General features: G+C 44.7%; 1 long non-coding RNA gene across 1 annotated transcript; it reads left to right on the top strand.

Moving 5' to 3' along the window:
* Nucleotides 1–1134: 1134 nt before the first annotated feature.
* LOC119402736 (uncharacterized) lies at nt 1135–23110 on the top strand. The gene is made up of 4 exons (XR_005185906.1): nt 1135–1249; nt 7955–8034; nt 14793–14897; nt 22831–23110. It is a non-coding gene; the product is annotated as an uncharacterized LOC119402736 (long non-coding RNA).
* Nucleotides 23111–24524: the final 1414 nt, after the last annotated feature.

The raw sequence follows: 24524 nt of genomic DNA, 5'->3' as shown, positions 1-24524 counted from the left end.
TTTGTGGAGATACACATATAACTGGGACTAATTTACGAACCGCATTAACGAAATACTAGTAGTGGCTACTGCAGTATACTGAGAACATGATGCACTAAGTGTGCTGCCCGTAACAATGTTCCTCTTTTTTTTAATCATCCTGCTTGTTATTTCGGACCCAACATATATATATATATATATATATATATATAACTGCTTAGAGTTCATTCGAATCACAAGCCTGATCATGTACGCGTTTGACCGCTCGTAAACCACCTAGCAATACTTTCACTCTCATTACTCACCGTGTGCCCTCTAAGCTGCTCGCAAAGTTTGGCGTCAAGAAGGTGAGCGGAATGGTAATATTACATCTGTAGCAAAATGTTGGCCGCTATTTTTTTTAAACCGCATGCATCTGGAAAATACGTGTGGCTCACGTATACATTTTAAAATTGCACAAAAAACCGTTTATATATAAAAAAGCTCCACTATATACTAAATAATAAATGCGTGCGAAGGCAATTATTAGAGCGATTTCCACTCCGAATACAAAGCACAAGGGAGGTCAGTGCCTTCTGCCTTGTAAGATGATTTCTATGATTTCCTCGTACTTAGGAGCTTCTCAACGTTACGCCTAGACCCTAGAGAACCAGACAGGTTATATTTGGGAATTGTGCGTCGTAGTGGCAGTAGTTTTGAGTTACATACCTCTTTCCCCGGGGAACTTTAACTATGTCTGCTTATATAGGTTGAGGCTTACACGTATTAGATTTCTGGATTGGCCTCCTTATGATATTTTTGATTTTAGAACTTAGCACAGATCTATGCATAGGTCTATGTCATAAGATGAAGGATATCCCTAATATGAATTTTTCCATGTCTTTCTAGCCAGAGAATACGACTCCAAATGAAGCGCTGCTGTTTTCTTGTCCTTATAATTACTTTTGCAACCACAATAAGGAATGTTTACACTACGTCTGTGATGGTGATTTATTGTAAGAATGTTACGAAGCGCCCTTAATATAGAGCGAAAAGCTATGCACAATGCGGAATAAGTTTCTTTCAATAACGAAAAAAATGTGTAAATTTTCTTTTAGAGCATAAAGCGATACCTAAATTCAACATACTTTCTAATAAACACGACATACAAGGATCACGACTTATGGGGTCAAAACTTCAGTTGTGTGTTCATTAAAGGAAACAACGTGTCAGAAGGCCAGAAAAGCCTCAATGCTACAATAAATTTTAAGAATGCGTCGAGAAGTACATTGTAAGTACGTGTTCTATTTTCCTTTTTGGAACTGTGCAGATACATTGCGTGGCAGTACCGTCACTATACTTTGATCCTCCCTGCCTCGAATAATTGTGAAAGATGTAAGAAAGTAGTATTTGCGATGGTATATGACAGTACATCTTGTATGTATCACAATAGAAAAGATTTATCTCACTGTAATGGCCACACAAGCCGTTGTGCTTACATTAAAAAAAATTGCACTTGGGACTCCGAAAGACAAAAGTTATTTGAAGTTTTGTTGATGTAAAACCTTTCTCTAAACAATAATTATTTGTACACTACAAACTTGCATTACTCAGATAGAGAATGTGATAAAGCTTCCATGAGAACATTGCTGGAAATAACTTAAAGAACATTTCATCAGAAGGCAACACATTGGGAAGGTGGTATAGGGGTTACTATTTAACAAAGAGATCCATGCGAGCGAAACCGTCCCGTCTTAGGGCGTGACTACGTTCTAGCGGAGCGTCCGTCACTGGCTACCAGCACGACGCAGCAGCCCTATCAGTTAGAGCTGGACCCCTAACCCGTGGTTCGCGTTGAGTCGCGACCACGGCGGGTTTCAGACCAGTGGTTCTTTGGCTGACACAGTTTTATTCAGTCAAACTGCCAGCATACGCAGCAATATAATTCAGGGCAAAACGAAGCGGCGGAGAATTTCCGCGCGAGAACGTGAAAACGCAACAAAATATAAAGCACACGAGAGAGAGCGTTACTACTCGTACTCACCTCTCGTGGATTTGCACTCCGGCTCAAGTAGCACTCAAAAGGCCAGGGTTGTACAGGGGTTGACGGCGTCTGGATGGCCCCCGACTCGATTGAGCTGTGTTCGTCATCGCTCCCCAAGCCAAAAGACAACAAGGCCCCCAAGAAACCGTAGCGCATTCCTTGTGGTCTCGAGAGGAGTCTCTTCAGAAGAGAGTAAGGAAGGAAACAGGGCTTCCCGCCTTCAGCCAGGGAGCAGGACGCAAATGGCTACGGGAGTGGCACAGTGTCGTGTCCCACACTCTTCTTGTAGCTGCGCAGGTAGACATGTCATGAGCCGAGGCGGCGCGTTGAAGAAAATGGGTTGTGAACGAAATCCTACAATGTGTGGAGCTTGACACAATCAGGGTAAGGAAAAAAAAAGGAAAGCACAACATTTTAATGACCGATTTAGGAATTTTGAACTTCACAGTGAGCACAGTAGAGGGAATGAATTTTGCTGGCGCTGAATGGCTTAAGGAATCTCACTTGACAGGCATCCATAAATGCCGAATTACCCTAAAAGGAAGTTTTTTCTTGTAGGAGCTCCAATACTGAACCTTCAATACTTAAGTTAGTACATCCTCCTTTCCACACATTGACTGGTATAACGAACAAATCCGGAAGGATGTAGGAGGGCGAACTCTTTAAATAAATGGACTTAGAGTGTATGCTAAAGCAATGAAAATTTATGTATGAGAAAAAATACGTTGGTTGTTCGGATTGCGAAGTATTACGGGCGGTGCGAATACGCGTCACGGACATGCAACCGAAGTAAGGTTTCCGTTGAAACTTCGGGCAAAAGCAGAAACTCTCGCGCATACTAAGCACACCTTCGATTTTCTTGTACGCTAAAATGAGCTGAATTCCACCTGTAGTACAGGAATGAAAGACAAAACACCAAGAAGCTATGGATAACGGCATTGTAAAGATTAGATGGCGTGATAAATGAAAAGGGCAAGTTACCATAAGAAGCAATCAACAGGTTTCGGTTAAATGGGTACAGAGAGCCAAAATATAGATGCATTTAGGGGCAATACTTGAAATCGATCCTTACCTGTGCCTTTATTGTACCACCTGGTCTGCACAATGCGTAACTGTTTCTAGAATCGTTCGGCGCAGCTATAGAACACACGCACTGTCAGCCTCTAATCTGTCTCACAATATATCCACATATGAGAGGAATACCTCTACTCCTCCCGGTACAAAAGCAGAGAACGCCTGCATGGAACAATTTTATCTTCAAGCTCAGCCAAGGTTGAAGGACTACAGCGAAACACTAGTTCAGCATGTTAGCGAAAAGAAACAGCGGCTCATGGTAAGTCTTTCATGTCGTCACCGCCAGAGGCGCTAGCTGCATTTAACGTCAACGCGCGTTCGCGCCTGCAGCGCTACCGGGGTCGAGCAGCGTCTCTGTGCTGTCTTGTAGTGCAATAGGGGAGACCCGCTCAAATTTCTCCGCCGACGCCAGCGCTTGCCATTCCCCTACCGGAGAAAGCGAAGTTAAGCCACCGGGTACGACACCTCCGCTCCGACGGAGGAATCGTTATACTGCTGCGTTGTTAACTGTCATAACAGCATTGAAAACACGAAGTAGTTGATTTCACCCGTAAGACTCTCCTGATTGCTAATAGTTGACACCAAAAGAGCAGACCACAGGCATGGCTTACTGAAGTGCGCTGAACAAGGTAAACAAATTTTGTTGCATGCGCTAGCAGTGCGGCGTCGGCGTTAATGCATGCAGAAAAAATGAGCATCTGCATCAAGCATATGACTTAACCAGAGTACGTTCCTGCTTCAATCCTGCACTGATAAATCGAATATCTCGGTGATACACGTCCCCGTCTTTGTGGTGCCGGAATCGAAGCAGAAATTTCTACAGTGCGTGCAACTTCTACAGTGGGTGCAAATATACATTGCGGCGCGGAGCCAACTTCCATATTTCAAATTGATGACGAAGCCGCTGACGACAAACGCAAGCCATTGATGACGAGCCCCGCCACGGTGGTCTAGTGGTTATGGCACTCGACTGCTGACCCGAAGGTCACGGGATCGAATCCCGGTCGCGGCGGCTGCATTTTCGATGGAGGCGCAAATGTTTGAGGCCCGTGTACCTAGGTTTAGGTGCGCGTTAAATAACCCCAGGTGGTCGAAATTTCCGTAGCCCTTCGCTACGGCGTCCCTCATAATCATATCGTGGTTTTGGGACGTTAAACCCCAGATATGATTATTATTAGCCATTGATGACGAAGTTGCAGCCACTCAAGAGGGTCTACAGAGGCGCGTGTGCGACTTCAAGAAGGGTTTGCAACAATGCACTGCCGTAAAAGGAGGCCATCAGGAAGATGTAGTTTTCAAAAAGTTACCTTCTAAATGTTTGTAGATAAATGACATAGGTGATCCTGTTTATAGAAAGTTACTGATTTCGTCCTTGATTTCGTATATAATATATGACTACTTGATATGTGTGCGTTGACCCCGCACTACCTTGCATTTACGCTGCTGCCAATGTTCTAGATCATAGAGGACGTACTAGCGAGAGGCGTGTGGACATATTTCATATTTGTGTTGTGCGGTGATATATTTTGTGTATTTACGCAGAGCCCATCGAATGGCGTGGTAGCGAACAGAGGCAACACGGATTTGTAGCTGATATATTTTGATGAAAACATCACAATCCTGTCTCTTGAGGCAAATGTAGTGAGTCTGGCGCCCTATCCTGTCTTCTCTCCTGTGTCTTCCCTGTTCTCGGAAGCGCCAGAGATATTTGGTTAGACTAGGATAATGTCGTCTGCTATTATCTTCTCCGCAAATCCAACACTCTAAAAAAAAGAGTATACGTGACCCTCTTCGCAAAGTTCTGACTTCCCACGTACACGACTCTCTTTAAAGAGTCAAGGTGACTCTCTTGGTGGGTCAGAGTCGGCGCGTTCTAGTAGGGTACCCTGACCCTCTAGAAAGAGTGGAATGACTCTTATCCAAGGATCACATTATCATTACAAAACTAAATTGGTTTTAGGCTCCCTTGTGTGTGTGTGCCACACCTCCTTTCCTACTTCGTGTTTCCAACCAAAGGAAATGTAGGACCGACTGCCTCGTTGACAGGGCGAGCGCCGCTGTTGATTTTTCCATCACGAATGGTGAGGCGCCAGACCATAGCGACACCTTCGTGACCCCGAGTGTGACTGTAAACTAAACTGAAGAGGCAGGAGAAGCGGTCCGGGATTCTGGGAATAACCAGCAGACACACACTCATTATTTGTATTTAAAACCACCCTTTGTTAAACACACCGTTACTGTACACGCATCTGACGCGTGTGTTTCGTTTTGAATAATTTCGCACGAAAACAAGTTTTCACGTAGAAGAAGGCGGGAACATCGTTTCGCAATGGGCACTGGCTATGCACGAATGAAAGCACTTCTTTCCTGCGAAATCTCTTCAATATTTCCATTCAGAATCAGATCCTATTTGCGCCGGCATATTTCAACACTCAAGCGCATCCATCGGCAGTTAGGGGCTCGTCGTCCACGGTTACTGATCGCCTTTTAAGTAATCAGATAAACACATGCGAGTACGAGCGCCCGAACGACACCCAGCGCGCGCGGACGCCGTATACGTCGAGATCAGACATGGCATATGCTGGAATTACCGCACCTAGCTCCCATACTCACGTACACTCACTCGACTTTGTTATAACGTTTAACATCATCGCAAATGTAAGCAAACCACGAGAACAGGAAACAAAAACGTGGAAAAAAGAGGGCACGGCTGCGGCCGCAAGAACGCACGCTATCGAACGTCTCGAGCTTTTCACCTTACCGACGAGGCGTGTCCAACTTAAGTGACTACGGCGTACACGCTGGAAACATCGTACTATATCTGACTCTTAAACTACCGTCTTTAAGCCGACAAAAATGATCATAGATAGCGCTTCTAAGTGTTCTGTGCACAGACTTTTTTTTACGTTCCCACGCGCGGAAGGCTGCTGCACACTCAATGTCGATGGAAATATTGCGAAGCAAACAAAAACGCATCTCAAAACGACATGTTCCACCTTAGTAGTGCACACACTATGTGCGATCAGCAAACAATAACCCTTGATAATTGTTTGCATCGCTCCTTTTAAAGGAGCTTGTACAGGAACGCGCATAACGGGGTCAACTCGTTAACTGACAGTTTTAGTTGGGCATGCTATTGCAGGCTGTTGGAAATAGTTGGCAGCCTGCTTCCGTAGAGCTGCTGCAGACCCCCAGCTAAAGCTGTAAAATTAGTACCTACTAAAGCAGTGCTCTCACCGTTAACAGGCGCACGTTGTCGGTATCCGCAGCTGCATGCATATTCCGCCCTCCAAACGTCACTTCGAGCACGGAGCCTGGCGTCACCGCCACCGAAGTGTATGTTCGCTCGAACACAAAACTACAAGACAGGCAACTCAAGCAACCCGCGCAGCCAACGCAAACAACGCAACACATTCCAAAAGACCAAGAAGACGGAGAGAGGAGGCGTCGCGCCAGCCCGGCTCCGTCGGCCAGCCATGGCGCTACCATGGCGCCGAACGGCAAACGCGCTATACGTACGGCGTATACGGCGGCGCCTTCATCACGGAAGCCAATCGAAACGCGCTTCGCGAGTCTAGTGACTCCTTCAGAAACGCTAAATCTCTTTTTCCGCTTCTACCTTCCAAAATGGGCCAAATGAATACTGGAAGAGAGTCACGGTGCCGTTACCCCCTCTTGACTCTTTTTTTCTTAGTGTGTACAATGCTGATTAGACGCTGCCCTTTCGACACACCAGTGTTACGAATGGAGTCTTTAGTCACGCGGATTTTCTTAAAACGCCTCGTGATGTACGAAATCCGCGAAAACACGTACAGAGTGAGTGCAACCTGCGTTTAAAGCAACGGGATTTCAAGGTGGCGTGAAGGAGATAGCGGAGAGATGTGCAGCGTGGTGGTCGTGGTACGAGTTCTTTCTCCACACTCAGTGGCAATGCCCTGCACTTCAGCGCCCGTACACGGCGCGGGTTTCCCCTATGCCTCGGCACCCTCGTCGCGGCTTCTAGCCTCGAAGCCTTGCGTCTTCTAGCTTCGAAGCGTGTAGGCTTCACGGCCTAAACCAAGAACGCGAGATGGCGCTGGGCTGAGTTCGCACCCACGTTTCTCCACCGTGTGAGCGCGTTGATCACGTGCTTTGTTCCACGCTCATCCTGTGTCGTTGCTACGCCGGCCATGAGCCTCTCCGGCTGCCGCTTCACCAGAAGGAGACATGGAAGAATAAGGGGAAGAGGCGGGGCCATCGAGCGGCGAGGCTCACAAGCTGTCGCTCGATAAACCCGGTTTAACCGCGTTTAACCTTGGCAGCTTTTTGTTTTTCGATTTTTCTGCAGGTTATGCGTTCAGAAAACTGGACCATTTATCATGATCAGCAGCAACCTATTGAATGTACACTGCTGGAAGAACTGCTGTCTCTTCCAATGGTCTAGAGTTGACCCTGTCCTGCAATTGCTCGTATCAGCTCACGCATTGGATCTTTATCAGAAACCAGAACTTTCAAAATGGCGCATCGTTTGCCTCACACCATGGAGCTCAATATATGTACGACCCCTTTTCCCAGTTTTTGTGCCCCCATCTTTGCGCACTTGTCCACATGGAGACAAACGTTTGCGCTTTCTTCAAAGCTCTTAACCAAAAACAAAATATCATTGAAGAATCCTTCGAACCGCTTGCCATCACCTGCATTCTTCCAGCAGAAATGTCCCTTCTGAAGGAGTAGCAGAAAACCTGCTATTATATCGCACGCTTTCCAGGCTGACCAGTTTCTAGAACGTGCGTGTTGTGTTACAAGATGTCACAACTTACATGAATTTAGATACTTTGGAGATTCCCTACCTTCTTCCTTGGGAAGCGGCATTTCATATGTACTACTATATATTTTCAGCCAGACTTCATTAGAAACGTTGACTGCAATTATGATGTACAATTACACTATAGAAAATGGCGTGAAGTACGAGACGCAAGGTAAGTACGTTTCTGTTGCCATTTACTCATTGGAAACTCAAGATATGGCACCACCTTCATATGTAGTAATATTGCTGTCATGCAGTTTAGGCTCTAGTACACTATACTTTCTTCCGCTGAGAGTTGCTCTTTATTTTCTGTTTATTTTGTTTCCTCCGAACAAGTTCATGGGCGCTTCGATGAGTTGCGTTTTATAAAGTATCAGACTTTTCTGAATGAAAGAAAAAGCATATGTTCTACTTGGCTGACCAGGGCTAGCAGAAACACAAGATATTGACCACTATTTGAGCATTATTGCAAAAATTGGAGACACCCATATGAAAGCTTCTGTCACATTCGACATGGTGTAGTGAAAATAATTGCCACATAAATCTCTGCAAAAGCCACATTCGCACACGATTTCACTATAGGGCCGCAGTGCATAACTCCGCTACACCTTGTTCTCTCAAGGTGTTCGATTGCGGCCAACACCTAGCATCCCTTTCGAACCCAGTGCTTTCACGATAAGTCCGATAGTGAGCCTCCACGTGGAATCAAATCTGCGGTCAGTGGATATGCCTCCTTCTTGTGTCTGTGACACCATAGCCACTTACATCATGTCACTTGATGTGCACTATTTACACTCATTTGTACATTTTCCAACATTAATCGTGCAGAATGAAAGTAATTCTCATTCAATAGTTAGTGATATGGTTTCTGGCAGACCTATTGCATGTCAACTTTTGGCCCGTTTTCTGGAAGTGATCATCCGATGCTTTTTAATACGCGCTCATGGCTCTTGAACGACATCACTGCCATCATGGCACGGTGGCTCATAGAATCTGTGCTGTTGCTTGTGGACGTCACAAACCACACTTCCTAATAAACGCCAGAAATTGCTTCATTTGACTTCAGGAAAGGTGCTCGTGCTCGTAATATTTCGCTGACGCATCATGGTAGCCTACTGGTGTGCCATATGTACCACTTGGTCCATTCTTTTCGAAAGACTTTGTTCAAAAGTCTGAGCCAATGCCTTCGCTGCAGAGCCCAATACTCAACAGTCAGTGGCGAATCATAACAGAAAAAACAATAACAGGAACAGGGAAACATAACAAAAGATGAACTAGAAAACACAACAGGAAAACAGGAATAAATTCCATTTACTGATTTCACAAGTCCCATAAAATCTCCAATGTCACTCTTGAATCAAATGATTAATCTCTGCACTTCATAATACTTCTTCAGTTATCTACACATAGGATGCATCTGTGCATTATCTTTTAGTCTGCTGAATATCTTCGCACAACGCTATCTAAAAAAGTATACTTGCTGTATATATCAACGGTAGCGAGATGCCCGAGCTAGTTTGTACTGGCTAAAAGATTGAGATAGCGAAACAAATGAGATAATTGCTGGCGCAGAACTACAGCACGCAAGCTCCATCTTACATTTGACGTTGAAAAAAAGAAGAAAACAAAGTGTTAGTTCAGTGGAATAGATATTGGAGCATGCGTGAAAAACGAACACCCCCTACGCGACAATTACGGCTAAATTGGATGAAGCACGAGCGTTACGTCGGATAAAAAGCAAACAAAGAAAAAGTAAGGACATAGAAAAGAAACAAGTAGAATGCACATGGTACACTCGAAATTAGTGAGGATTCACACATGGCGACGGCTATCTGCAAATAAAATTTACACCATCTTCCCAAAGGGAACCCTGATGGGATGCGAAACAGCAGCGTTGCGCAATGGTGGCGTCAAGGGTTGAACGGCGCTAACGCGCCAGCTCCGGTCCAGCGCCCGTGTCCACTCTGAACAAACGACAAGACCTACGCCAGCCATCGCTTCAAACGAATCTTCCAGCGCTCACCGCAGCACCCGCGTTAGCGCCGTTCAACCCGTGACGCCACCCGTGCGCAATGCTGCTGCTTCGCATCCCATTAGGGTTCCCTTTGGGAAGATGGTGTTAATTTTTGCGCGTGAACCGACGAGTCGGTGGTGTAGCGAGCGGCAGTCGCGGTAGCGGAGCGAGCGGCGGTAGTGGCAGGTGTTGCGGGAGAACGGACGAGGCGGCAGCTGCGGGCGCTGCATGCGGCGAGCGCGTGGCAGGCGAGAGAGAGAGTGACGTCAGCGCACACTGCGAGGGGAGCGTGACGCGCAGCTGCGGCGTGACCTACTTGGCACCGCTCCAACACCTGCGGCGAGGGGAGCGCGTTGCGGCGCGTTCGTATGGACGCACGGAGGGACAGCGTTACACAGGCTAGTCAAAGAGCTGCTTCGCATTTAAAAAAAACTGTCCTTTTTCTCATTGCGCCACAAAAAGCATATTTGCCGCGTGTAGACCCTATCGCATCATTCATGAAGCTGAAGCCGCACTGGTTGCCTAAGTCTAAACAAAAAATGTTTCAATGCGTGTTCTCTTAGGCGTTCATTAGGACAGTGACCTACGTATACGTGGCGGCAAGCCAAGGAGATTCTATAGGCAACATCAGTAGTGCGTGGTACAAAACTACATCACGTGTCCAGTGGCGAAGGGGGGTTTCTTGGACTCTAATCACTGCCAAAGATGGAACCCTAATTAATGCGGAGAACACTTGTACGCCATATTTTACCGCTTCGACTTCTTGCTGCTGAAGGATTTTCTAATATTGCAGGCCGAAATGCTTGCTCCTTGAACCTTTTCTTTAGGACTGAAGAAGCGAGCATTTCAGTATGCTTGCTTCTTGAACTGTTTTTTTAAGCGCGTCACTTTAGTATATTTCACACAAGATCTATATTGACGCAGCAGGGCTCCTAAAAATGTTTTACCCCTGATGTATGCTGCTTTATCTCAGTTTACCTACAATCACTGCGCATCTCACTTGTAATTGGCACATTTCCGCTACATATACGTTTTGTGCACTTTATAACGAACGCTTTAGACATATTTACCTCGCATTTCCTTGTTCATTATTCACTGACATCACATCCCTGGTGCTCACTGGCCGCACCTAACTGTTCTTCCATGAAACACCCCATTCACCATTCCGAAAAAAAAAATTCGCTCATTTACGGAGAGAACGAAAGCACACACAAAGAAGTTATTATTGAATCAGGAGGTTCATTTTAGCTTTCTGTTGATATCTGCTGACAAAAAAATTTAAGAATTAAATCTCACTTAGAACCGGGCTCATCGAGCAGGTACATTGAGATGAGTACTTGCTTCTCCTTTCCCAGTGAGCACTTTTCATCTATTAAGTGATATGACGCAGTTATTGCTCGGCGCATGGCGCGTCTGCATGCATCAGGAGAATGTTACGTCTCATTATATCTATATATATATTTCACGCATAATACTAATTGTACTAAAGTTACCCGATGCTTATAACTTACTTGATGCCTGTAAGAGCCCAAGAATCTACAGTTATGCACGGCTATAGATCTGACACCTGCAGATGAGGCTTCGATAAACGGCCATGCTCACAGGTGCCCTTGAGCTTAAAGGTATTCATTTTGCTGGAAAATTATGCCAAACAAGTGCAAGTCATTCGCCAACACTTTCCCTGTTTACTTTCTGACCATCACGACAATACCATAAACTTGACGATTCCATGTGATTAATGGAATCAGCGTCTTTAATATGAAATATTTACATGCACTCGGGAGTGAAAAATAAATTACGATAGGGATGCAATTTTATATTTTGTTCTCAACCTCGATTTCATCTTTACATTTGCACCGGTCTACTGAAAGATAATATTGCGCGTATAAGAACAGGTACTGAATGTGATGCCACTTCAGCTGTCAACTTCCGTTAAGAGCAAGAATACTTGTAGCAAAGTTGTAATATAATATACATGCATATATGCTGCATACAACCTAAAAGGCGTGCCCACATTTTGTGGTTTATTAGTTCAAATCTTGTTTAAGTGACTGGTGAAAATACAGTGCCATCTGTAGGACATGCGGAAGGTGAAATGAATGAATGAATGTGACCTTTATTGAAATAAAAGGACGACTCTTGGTTGCTGTTGGGGATAAGGTGGGAAAGGGGCAAGGGGATTCAAGGGTGATGAGCATCTTCACGTCACGTCCTCGCACAAGTCAGTCGACCTCTCCTACACCACTCGAAACAGGCCACTTTGACTGCCGTATGTTGCGAGAGCTTTTTGGGCTTCATGGCCAGTCTTTATTAAGTTACGTAGAGCTGTCATGTCGGCGTGCAGCAGGTGTTCAATGTGACGTCTGCCTTTTGATAAACCTGCGCATGTCCAAATGAGATGTTCTAAATCTGCCCGGCACAGCGTCTGACAGTGTGTGCATCGTGTAGAAATATTTTCACTCGAAAGTCGGGTCGCTTGCTGCCATTTGTCTAGTATGTGTGGTGTGTATGCAGAGTTGGCCATAACTTTGTTTAAAAAATTTCTTGTTCACGAGTAAACCCGCCCTTGTCATTTAGTATGCGCGTTGGTGTAGCTTCTAACAGTCGGTTTTTTGCTGTCTGCTTTCATTTTAGTGCGAATGTAATGCATCAGTGCTTTGGTAGGAGAGCCTTCTGCCAAGATCTTAATATAGGGATTTTGGTCTTCCGGGTGTGGCGAGGAACTGGGATGTGGGGAATTGTATATATGATCAAGCCCAGCCGCTTGAGCGGCGACCGCATGAGTGGCGGCGTTTCCCCCGTCCGTGCCAGTGTGCCCCGGTATCCAGAGAATTTCAACATTTGTCCCGATGTCTTGAATTCTTTTTAGCTTTCTTCTGGTGTCGTTGGCTACAACATCTTCAGTCGTTGGCGCCGTTAGTTCAGTTACCGCTTCGTACGAATCTGTGAGGATGCGATAGTGAATTTTTTTACTATTGATGCCTCCCAAATCGAGGGGAATAGTATTGACGGCCCCCCATATTGCCAATAACTCTGCGTGGAGAGTTGCGCCCCCGGGAAGCTGACAACAGTGAAAGCCATTGTGTTGTGGTGCAGATGTGCAAACCCAGGCCATGCTGGCTCTTTCATCGCTGATTGTGGCGTCAGTGTAGATGTCAATGGTGTTCGGAGGTCTGCTCTGTTCCAGTTTCTTCTCAAGTAGTTTTCTGGCTTTCACATCACGTCTGGCGATAGGACGTTGTTTCCTCCGAGTGCCTAGCGGCACTTCCCCATGGCGGCATTGTGAGTAGTTCCTCAGCCACTGGCATCGTGCGGCTTGGTTATCCCATGCCATGACTTGTTTACCCTGTGGTGTGTTTTCCAATCGACATCGCATTCGGAATTGTGCCTCGCTTATGATGTCCCGTATTGGTGGTATAGGAGCTAACTTGAGCAGGTCCTCGTTCCTCGCGTGCTTTGGCAGTCCAGTGATCGTTCGAAGGGTTGCCCTGTGTAGCTTTTTAATGTCGGTGAGATTTCGATTGGAGAAATCGTACACTGGTGCCCCGTACAGAATCCTCCCGACTGCGACTGCTTTTGCAAGTGTTTGGCATGCGTGCTGCCATGCTCCGCCATATTTACTTGATATGCGTCGGATCATGTGAAACATCCGATTCCATTTTCGGTTTAAAGTGCAGATCCACTGTTGGGGGCTATTGCAGCTAGCTGTTTGCGAGATGAAACAAAAATTCATTATTGTGCATTTTTAGCGTATAAAAAAGGGAACAAACTATAGTGATTAGAATAAGCATCATTTTCATTTATTGGCAACCGCAGAGCTCAAAGCCGGATATTGTGGTATAATGAGCACGCGGTGAAGCTGTGTGCCTTAGCAGGATGTCCCCACATAAATGCAAGTGGAAATACTATGCATTAAATAAAATTAAGGACGATCACGCGAAAAAGAACATACTCGTAAAATTAACTGTGCCGACCCGCAAGGCATCCAACAAACGGATGATGTGCTGTTACTGTTAGAGTGCTTCATTTTTTAAAGGGGCCATGACACCAAATTTTCGACCATAATCTGTGTTATGTGGATTAATCCTTGTGCATTCACAAATACGCTGGCGAAATTTTAGCGCATTTGGTCAAGCACTTAATTTATAATCGAATATTTTTATAAACGTGCGAGCGGCCTGAGAGTCAGGCAACATTGGTGCACTCGCGAGCCGTGACGTAACAAGCAGCTAGCTGTGCAAGCGTCTGCACTGCGGCGAACGATATTGTTCCGTGGTCAGCTGCACGTGATATCGAGATATTTTAGCTTTCTTCAGCTTGGCACTGAAATCAAAGGATTTGCAGCGGCTCAAACTTTGGTAGAAGACGACGGCTCCGTTCCGTGCTGCACATGATATCACACGCGCCATGAAAAAATGGCGGTCACCGGCGGCGGGCAGAGTTTACAGCCGGCGACTTCTAGGGCTTGTTTTGCACTGAAATATTTTTTACGGCCCACTTTTGACATTTGTATAGGCATAATACACTCTCTACTTCTAATTTTCTCTGAAAACCACAAATCTTCGGGCGACCATGTCATGGCCCCTTTAATTCCGATAATTTCTGCTAATAAATCCTTGCTACAACAATCACACGAAAAGCAAGGGAAGTAAGATGAGCATACCAGAAATCAATTTAGCCTTTTTTGCGAGAATACAGGCAAGAGTATTTCAAACAGCAAATGAAGTAGATTTCTCAAAGAAACGGCGGACATATTGCACATTACCAACTTTCAAAGTATCAAGAACTTGAAAAATGGCTCAAGAATGAAAAATTGTTAAACTATCTATGATGTACAAAAATTATACAAAATAAATCCTGATGAGGTGTAAGGTTTTTTTATGTTACCAATGCACTACACTTTTTTATGTTCACAGGTAAAACGAACGAAAGTTTTGAAGCCGCCCTTGTATTCTCTGCTGAAGATGGTTGCAATATATTCTATGCTCCCAAAGTTGACTCAAACGGGAAGAGTAGTGGAGGTGGGTGAACTTTCTTTTATTGAGAGTGGAACTAGGAAATACAGCCTTTCAATATGTATATTTTAGCATGCATAATTGCGCTCACCCAAAGATGTACCAGGGGTGCTATGCAGGATGGCCCGAGCTTCTCGGGCACACGAGTTTGCTCCGAGCTTGCATTACGACGGTCATGACAGGAAGACAGTGCGGAGCATGCGATAGCAGCGTTGATAAAAACGGCTACAAGAAACAGAATGGCGTCACAAACGTATGTGCGACATTTGCGGCGCTTTTCAAAGGAACACCGCGTGCGAATGCGTCAGCGCCGCCACTCAGTCAACATTTTGACAGTGCAGCGACGCCAGCGCGATTGTCGCGCTATCTTCTTGCCAACTGATCATCGCGCCTCCCACGGGCGTGTTCGTGGGCGTTTGTCCTCTTTCGGAAAATTCTTTCATTCCACCTGTATCATGAAAATTTCCACTCTCGAAGGCAACAAGGGCGCACACGCAGCACTCTGGTGCAGCTCGTTTCGCTTCTCTGGAATATTACAGATAAATAAATTGGCAGGTTACTGCTATGCCTACATTACACGTCTGAAGATTTTTCTGTAGTAGCGAATCGGTAGAAACAATGTCTCCACAAAAAACTAAATAGTAACATTTGTCGCGGCAAATCCCACCAGGGGCGCCTGATTCATAGCTGTGAGTGGTACGTCGTGAGTGCGGTGAAATTGAGTGCGAGACATCGTAGCCACGTGATGATACAACCTTTAGTTTTTCGTGCGTGTGTGCATAGTCTGTGCGATTAAGCTCATAGATGAATCGTGCCGCTCGCTGGCGTTGCGTAGTGAGCACTGTTCCTCGGCAAGAGGAAACGCGGTGGGCGGACCCGCTCTTCGCCGCGGGCGTCTGTCAATCAAATTGATTGACCCGCGAACTCGGGCACAAACTCGTTGATTCTGAAAAGGCCCCAGTTCAACTCGTAACTGTCATAGTGCCGGTGTGCTTGTCAAGTGTTTCTGCGGTGGACGCTACTCAGCAGCTTCTTTGCATATAAAATTTGGTGAGCTTGCACTACTTGTGCAAGGCTGGGGCCATCGGAGGAGCTTGTGATCACCTAGCTTCTTCCAGCTTTTTACGTGGCTCGTCTACTCAGTATGCTTGGTCTGCTTCGGAGCAATGACCGTGTCAGTTCGGTCTCAGTATTCGTGCTGTTCATTAGGAAGGTCTTAACTAACATGATATTGAATAGCCCTCTCCTAATTGTTCATTTTTAATTACCACGGCATTAATTACCCAGGTTTAATTCGCGATGTCCTGAATAGCACAGAGGTAATTAGCATAATACTAATTAGCACGATCCTAATAACACTACCTCGGTGAGTAAGGTCTTGATTATCCTGGTTTTAATTACACGCTCCTAATTAGCGTCGTGTTAATTAGCAATGATTGTTAATGTTTTAATTACCGTGCCATTATTACTCAGGTTTAATCCGCGAAGTCCTGAATAGTACAGAGGTAATTAGCATAATTCTAATGAGCACAATCCTAACTAGCACGCTCCCAATTAGCGTTCATGTTAATTAACATTAATTGATAATGCCTTAATTACCACGGCAATATTTACTCAGGTTTAATTTGCAAGGTTCTGAATAGTACAGAGGTATTAAGCATAATTCTAATTAACATGATCTTGGTGACTAAGGGCTTGATTATCTTGACTTTAATTACACGCTCCTAACTAGCGTCGTGTTAATTGGCATGATCCTAATTACCTTGTTCTTAGCTTTACACGACTTCATTAGCGTGGTCTTAGTAAGACGTGGCTTAGTTAGCTCGGCCTTAGCATGATTTGGCCTAGTCAGCTTCGTCGTAGCATGTCCTGACATAGCTAGGTATACCGCCCAGCCATTTAGCTAATTAGCCAGGCGCACCTGCTCGGGGAGCGAGCAGACGATTAATAGGAGGACGAAGAGGGCACGCGCCGGCCGAGCAACGCGCTAGAATGCACAGGCCGACCATGGTGATTATACACGTGGCCTCGGCGATTAGCTCTAGCCGCCATAGAGTTTCTTACAATAATAACTAGAGTGGAATCTAGCGCTAGTGTCTACTCGGACTCCCTTAGCGACGCTTCAACCACCATGGGAATGATGGGAAGTACAGGATTTGGATTTGCTTCGGATGGCTTTCGTTCTTGAGATTCGCGACGCTTGTTTGCCGAGTGTAAAACAAAGTGATAAGAAATTATTTCCAGTTAAAGCTTCCGTCATTCTTGTGTACGTAAAGCTTATTGCAAAAAGTTTGCCTGACCGTGAGATGGAAGTGAAACCTGGACAAATTCAACCACCAGGGTATGCATTGCTCTGTAATTGTGTTCCAGATTTGGTATTACCAAATAATGAATTATTTTTTACAACACTTGAAAATAAACACGCTTGTTTTTCACTCGAAAGTACGCATTATCTATTTTTGGAAATAACAGTACTGTATTGAGCGAGAAACACTTAACGTATCGTCTGCTGCGATGCCAGGTGCGTCTGTCCAAGTGGTCTGCCTCCAACGCATCTCTCGTTTTGTTGTGAAGTCAAGCCAGAGGAGCATGACGGTGCGCCTACTTAGCTTTGCCGTCGTTTTGCAGTCGATTTGAAAGAGTTTTGACAAGTAGCGCTTATCACAGAACGTGAACTCTATGCAATTTCCTGCACTGGCATGGGACGCTACATCTATGCGCAGCGGCAGGGCTGGGCAAAGATACTTTGAAATTGTATCGCGATACGATACAAGATACTCAGGCAAAAAGTATTGGAAATACAGATACAAAATACTGCCGCACTAATTGTATCCGATACGATACTTGGCAATTGTATCTTAAGATACTTCGATACATTCTCAAATTTGTTATTATAGATCCATACAATGTAGTAGCAAACGCCTATACACAAAGATGTCTCCTTGAAAATTTCTGAACTGTGATCTATTTAGTTTCACTTGCATGAAATGTCTGTATCTCAAAAGTTTTGCCCTTCTTGCTCAAAGTACATTAGTTTCCTTCCAAAAAAACTTATTGGGGCTTGTTTTAGTTTGTTCACAGGACAACTCTTTATACACTTCGCTGACGGCGGTTCGTGCTTGTCATTTTTGTAATTGATGGGAGTCGCTGCTCAGCTTGCCGACCAGCTAGCAGGTTGCCATGTAATCACAATAACGTCAATAAGAAGCCTTCGCACGACGGCACAAATACCGGTGTGGACTTTTACCTTGTCCGTAAAAGACAGTTTGCACAATGCCGTATATCCGGACAGGTGTACAGCAGCAACAACGCTAATAGCGACTTTTTTTCTTCCTGGGGGGGGGGGGGGGGGGGGGGGGAACGCATGGTGTATACGGGGCTTGCGACCGTTGGCTAGCGGCCCGGCCGGCACACATGACCGTCTCCGTTCCATTTGTTTTAACGCGATAGCGTTAGAGAGCTCGTGTCGCAGAAATTCCGTCGTCGGCGTCGGCACCGTTGGTTGTGAGCGAAAAATCGACCGTGAGCGAAAAATCGAGAAAGAAACAAATAAAATAAAGAATAAAAATTTTTGTCCAGTTGAGGATCGAACCCGGGCCGTTCGCGTGGCAAGCAGATGTCCTACCACAAAGCCACGACGTTACTTGCAGCTCCTTCGGAAAAAAAACACTGCATAGATGCCATGTAGTGGAAGGAGTCTCCTTAACGCATTTTGTTGGACAGATGTCGCGACGAAAACGAGCCCATTCGGCGATTTGTAGGCGCATTTGGGAGGCCATCAAACTATGTCGAAAAAGGCCGGGATAGTGCAACCATCGCCGCTAAAAACACACACGAACTTTCAAACAGCTCTAAATATGGACAACTATGTCCATCTAGCGGAAAACATATCAACAAGCAAACAGCAAACGCTAGGTAATGTGCTGCCATCTGTGAGGCATTGTGAGGTTCTTCATGGCCTCCGAGATGGCGAGCGCGCGGCGTGTATCTTGGAGGCCATGCGACTCTTGCTTTCGATTCGCGCGCGCGCGTGTGTGTGTGCAACAATACACATTAATAAGTATGCACTTAGTGGTTGAAGTGCGCACTAGGGGCCGGATTTCGCTATTGCGTTCAACTCTTAAAGGCGAAGCTTAAGGGTCCCCCAATTTTTTGTTTTCTAAATAAGTATGTTAGTGAGCTACACAGACATGACTGGTCTCAAGCATTTCTTTCGTGAGGAACACGTGGTCACCATGTGCTGAAACATAACCGTGGAACAAAAACTCTATATTTCAATCCGCGTCCAGATTTCACTCGTTATGTACATCCGTATCGTTGTTTCTGGAATCCGGACTCAAAAACGCCTTCAGAAATGACCTATATATGAGATATGTCAAAGGCCTCCTTTCAAATGGCAACGTCATTTTGTTCAAACTCTCTCCGACCCCACCATCTTCACTGTCCCCGGGCCTTTGGAGCTAATTTCGCGACTGCGGCCCTCCGGCTATAAGCTGAGTTTGAGACCCCTGTTGTATATGTAGGTGACGTAAACCTGCAATGAATTTCCATGTTCTACTTAGCTGCTGGCGTAAGGGATTCTTTGTTGATATACTCACTAACGTGCAATTTTTTAGCAATTTTCCTTGAACGAGAGAACATGTGCAACACAGAAATGTCTCAGACGTATTGCGTAGCTGCACGAAGCATCGCAGGACACCGCCGCTATTCGCGCTATTGCCGCTTATAGCTCCCTTTACGTAGCGATTAGTAATAAGAAAAATATTTAAGAAGGCCTAAAGCCGGAAAACAAATATAAGTAAAATAGAGAGGTGGTTGTTTATCAAACATTCACATTGAATGAGTACAGAAACACGATACATACGGCGCCCTTAATAGCTATGATCACGAAGTATCGTCAACTTACCTGTTGAGACCAGGCCCGTAGCCAAAAATTTTTTCAGGGGAGGGGGGCACTTGCTGAAAACCTTGACTATTTGAGAAAAACACCTATTTTCATTATTTATTTTTGGTATAACCACCTACTTCACCAAAATTTCGGGGGGGGAGTGGCCCGGGCCAATCCCTCCCCCCCCCCCAAACCATGCCCTTAGCCGGGGGAGCGGGGCGGCTAATGGCTTGGTTGAGACAATGTGAAATTCAGTGCCTATTGAAAATTGCCTGAAACGGCTCGTTGGGACGCTCATGAGTAAAACTGAGCATTCAGTAAAACAACGTTTCTCGAATCCCCTTCCTAACATCTTTAAGTTGGCTCTTCCATTTTTATAATGCAAACTCAATTTCGCTATTTTCTTAAGCGGTAAGTAGAATATTTTGTACTGTATAATCAAGGCACGCCCACATAATATATTTGTTTTCAAATCGCCTTGGCAACGTGTAAATGTGTAAACAGTAGTAGAAATAAAGCAGACACTCAGAAGAATAAAGCAGCAATCTTTTTTGGAAGCGCGTTACAAAAGACATACTGCAGTGACCAGATCGGAAAAACAGTGCAGAGACCTAGGTAATGTATGTGACGCAAAATTACAGCTAAGAAAGCACTTTTGCCTTGTGCTAATAATCAAATTACGATGTCATAAATTCTTTGAATAAATGCAGATGGAAGTGAAAAATACCGTACGCCAAGATATTTTCTGTTAGGTAAACGCTTGCTCTATTAGATCTAGCATCAGTACCTGTGGTGCTAAAGTTGTTAGAATCTTATTTGCATATAAGTTAATTCATTGCATGCAAGTCAAACTTATATCCTCGAGATCTTTTAAATCGCTAATATGTAAAATCCACGCGACGCAAAGAAACCCCATTCTTGCACGCATCACATTTCGTTACGGATCAAGACGCAAAAGAATCTGCAATAACGACACTGTAACAACATCAGAATTTGCGCGATAGACGCCGCACGCAGTGGAGTACGCGGCGCAGGACAGTGGCTATGAGCAAGTGTAGCGGCATTGGAGCAACTAAAAAGAAAAGGAATCGAGAAAACAAAAGGTACGTGGGCTGGGCGTAGACGTCCGCGTGCTTGTCTTCCTGATCTACCCTCACTGGACGACTCTGGCGTAAAAATAATGTCACTGCCCTTAGACTTATTCAGATCGCTTAGTGGCACAATTACCAGCTTGAGAAGCGGAGTTTGACCAGCGATTATTGTTTCGTACGGCTGTGTTGCGATAGAAGTATCTTGTATCTTAAAATACACGATACATTATCGAATGTATCGGAAATACAGATACAGATACTCGTCTTTCGAGACGTATCGCGATACAGATACAAGATACCCAAAGTGTATCTAAGATAGTATCTAAGATACATGTATCTTCGATACTGCCCAGCACTGCGCAGCGGTGAGTGCACGACGCTCTGATAAAACTGTCGAATACAACCTGTAAAGCTGCAACGGGGCAGCTAACGAAGAAACCTAGCTGTCTTCAGCCTCTTTGAGCAACAAAGGCACTGCCTGAGTACTTTCCAACGCGCCACACTACCCACAATTCGCGAAGAACGAAACTGAAACTGTAGAAAAAGATCCGTAGACAGTGCGCTAGCTAACGCTATCCAGTCCGAAGCCTGTACTTCCCATCATTTCCATGGTGGTTGAACGATCGCAGCGCCAGTTTCCTCTCTAGGGTATTATATGAAACTCTATGCTAGCCGCGGTGTTGTAAGGCGCTCGGTCGGAACTAATCTCAGAGGCCACGGTGCTGATTATTCTAAAGGATACTTAGTGCACACATTAAACGCTTGAAAATGAATTCAAACGGCCCGGGCACACATAAAAAATATAGTTAGTAGAGCTTTCTGCCCCTTTTCTTGTATGGGTGCACTTCTGAACTCAGTGGAACGACAAACAAATGAAAGAAGGTGCCTCTGGTTTACCGATACCACCCAACCTTCTCGACCACCATTGATGGGACGCCGCGTTCCATCGTAACCAATGGAACGGAGCGCACGCTGAGCGATGGATTTCACCTTCTCGTACTATTAGCTAGTTCAAAAGGGGGTGTCGCCAGAGCTCGGGAAGATCCCGAGTTTCGCCAAACTCGGGCCACCCTGCATAGCACCCCAGAACATTTTTATACAGACCGAGGTTTTAATATTCTCGTTTCATATTGAAAACAAAATCTGACGGTGCAAGTGAAATAAACAGCCTGTGGAAGTGAATTAACTCGTGCCTTTTTACGATACGCGATTCAGTCTAAATGTACACTCTTCTATGAAATGTAGCGCTACAAAACAGCGTGTTACTTTTTCGCACAATAAAGATACTAACAGTTTAGCGCGCTCAATTGAATCCTTGGTGCTACAAACGTATTAAGGCATGAAAATATTTCACAGAGTAAAAAAATATTGCACCAAACATGTGCATCTAATTCAACAAATTTACTTATAGAGGAGCGTCGCGATTTTTGAGTCGCATTCTTAAGCCAGCTGCTGATAATAATCGTGTCAGGTTTTTTTAAAATTGTGATGGCGACTTGGAGGTAGCGTATTGAAAGGATATCTATTGTCTGTAGAATAATACATAGGATTAAGTCAACGTTTTTACAAGCAATGTCATGGAGATTCGTTAATGGGGTAATCTGTTTATCTTTTTCATGAAATAATTGTCCTCATTACGAAGTGATTTCGTTTAATTTTTACCTATATATTTCTTATATGTTTTCCTATCGCTGCTACAATTAAGTGCTGCCTTACTGCGTCGCGATGCACAAAGGAGCTTCTGTCAATATAAACCAATCATGAAACACATTTCGCCCATTTCGTCGACACAGAGAAACGATAGTAAATCGTGTGAAGTGCACGTTGTTTGACGGGTGCTTTATAATTTGTGCACTACAAAACATGCCTTTGACTAATCCTTGTAACACGGCATAACAGCCTTGTGATTTGAAACTTTATTTAGACTACAGAGCTAACCTGAACGATCTTCATGTTGCAGGCTACGAACTATGGGTGACTTCGCAACTTGTTAACTACGTACCACCCTGTTGCTACTTTTCCTTTAAATATTTGACAAAGGGTATGCCGATGTACGAAATTTGGAATCGCAGTTGCGATATCACATATCGTCCTTCGGAGGTTTAATGCGGTCAGGACCAGCCTCAAAGGGTTCATATATTGCATAGAAGAATGTGTTTTATTGTGTTATTCTCTGATGGTCTCCTGAAGCCACCATCGTACATTGCAAAAATTTATCATTATTAGTGTTACAAAGCAATAAAGCCTTCAAAGTGCAAGCTTCACAGCTTTTGTAATTATGCAATCCATGAAACTTCTACTTATGTCCTCTCTTTCATTCAGAACAAGCAATACTGATTAAACATTCACCTTGAGTCAGATGCAGCGTTTCTAATTTATTGATTGTAGGATAGAGCAGTGCTAAGACAAAACAACTTATATAAGCGGTGTCAACACTGCATCGACGGATGGTGCGATTGTCGCATGCTCAGCATCCCAGCAGTCCCTCAACGTGTGACTATCTAGTGGCTTATACCCTTACCTAAATACATTCAATACATCATTAGCTTCTCATGATGGGCTAAGCGCATGAACTTGCTTCTTGGGCTCCGCCTTCAATGTTCAATGATTCTGCTGTAGACATCTAAGACACCCTGAGTTCGCGCTTTTAAGGGGATATGACACCCAATTTTTTACCATAGTCTGTTTTATGTGTGCTAATCCTTGTTTGTTCACAAACAATCTGACAAAATTTTTGCGTATTTCGTCGAGCACTTAATATATCATTGAATATTTTTATAAATATGACAGCGACCTGCGTGTTTGCCAACACTGGTGCACTCGCGAACTGTGACGGTACAATCTACTTTTTGTGCGAGCGTCTGCATTCCGGCGAATGATTTTGTACTGTGGCCAGCTATGCGTCAAATCGAGTTCAGCTTTTTTTCTGCTTGGCATTGAATGCAAACAATTTGCAGCGGCTGAAAATTTGGAAAAGGCGACGGCTCCCCTGCATGAAGCTCGGGACGTGACACAGGCAATGGCAAAATCACGGTCGCCAGTGGTGGGCGGCGACTTCTATGGCTTATTTCACACTGAAAAACTCTCGCACAGTGCGTTTTTCATATATGTATAGGCACAAAACACCTCCTACTTCTTTTGGCGTTGAAAACTGCAAATTGTTGGATGACTGTGTCATGGCCTTTTTAAGGGCTTATGACGACCTAAGCTCGTCATGACCAGTCGCCACTTTATTGTTTATGATGACCTATGGTCGTCATGGATCTTACGCAATGTACTAGGATGATTTTGACATAGCTAGCTCGTCAAATGTGGCTTTCCTATTAAAACATAGATACCGGCACGGTTTCCGTCATTGGTGGTTTTATTCAATGAGAGTTTGCGCACAAGATGGCGAAATGTGTGCCTTCTGTTTCCCACTCGTTATAATCAAACATGGTCACACCCGTTCGGCATTCTGATTGGCTTCTCGTGCTACAACACGAATGATAGCCTCATGAAGTTTCAAGTGAACATTCAAGGAAAAGTGTATGTAGTGCACGGCAATTCAAATGCAACCATTACTTTTTTGAGCTGTAGGAATTTATACCAGGATAAACCTTAAATGCCCTAGGTATGGAGTATTACATGACGGAGTGAGGAATGACCAATAGA

This window comes from Rhipicephalus sanguineus, chromosome 8 (assembly GCF_013339695.2).
Source record: "Rhipicephalus sanguineus isolate Rsan-2018 chromosome 8, BIME_Rsan_1.4, whole genome shotgun sequence".
NCBI classification, from domain to species: Eukaryota; Metazoa; Arthropoda; class Arachnida; order Ixodida; family Ixodidae; genus Rhipicephalus; species Rhipicephalus sanguineus.
Note: the sequence above shows the minus strand (reverse complement) of the source record. Positions and strands in the feature narration are given on the sequence as shown.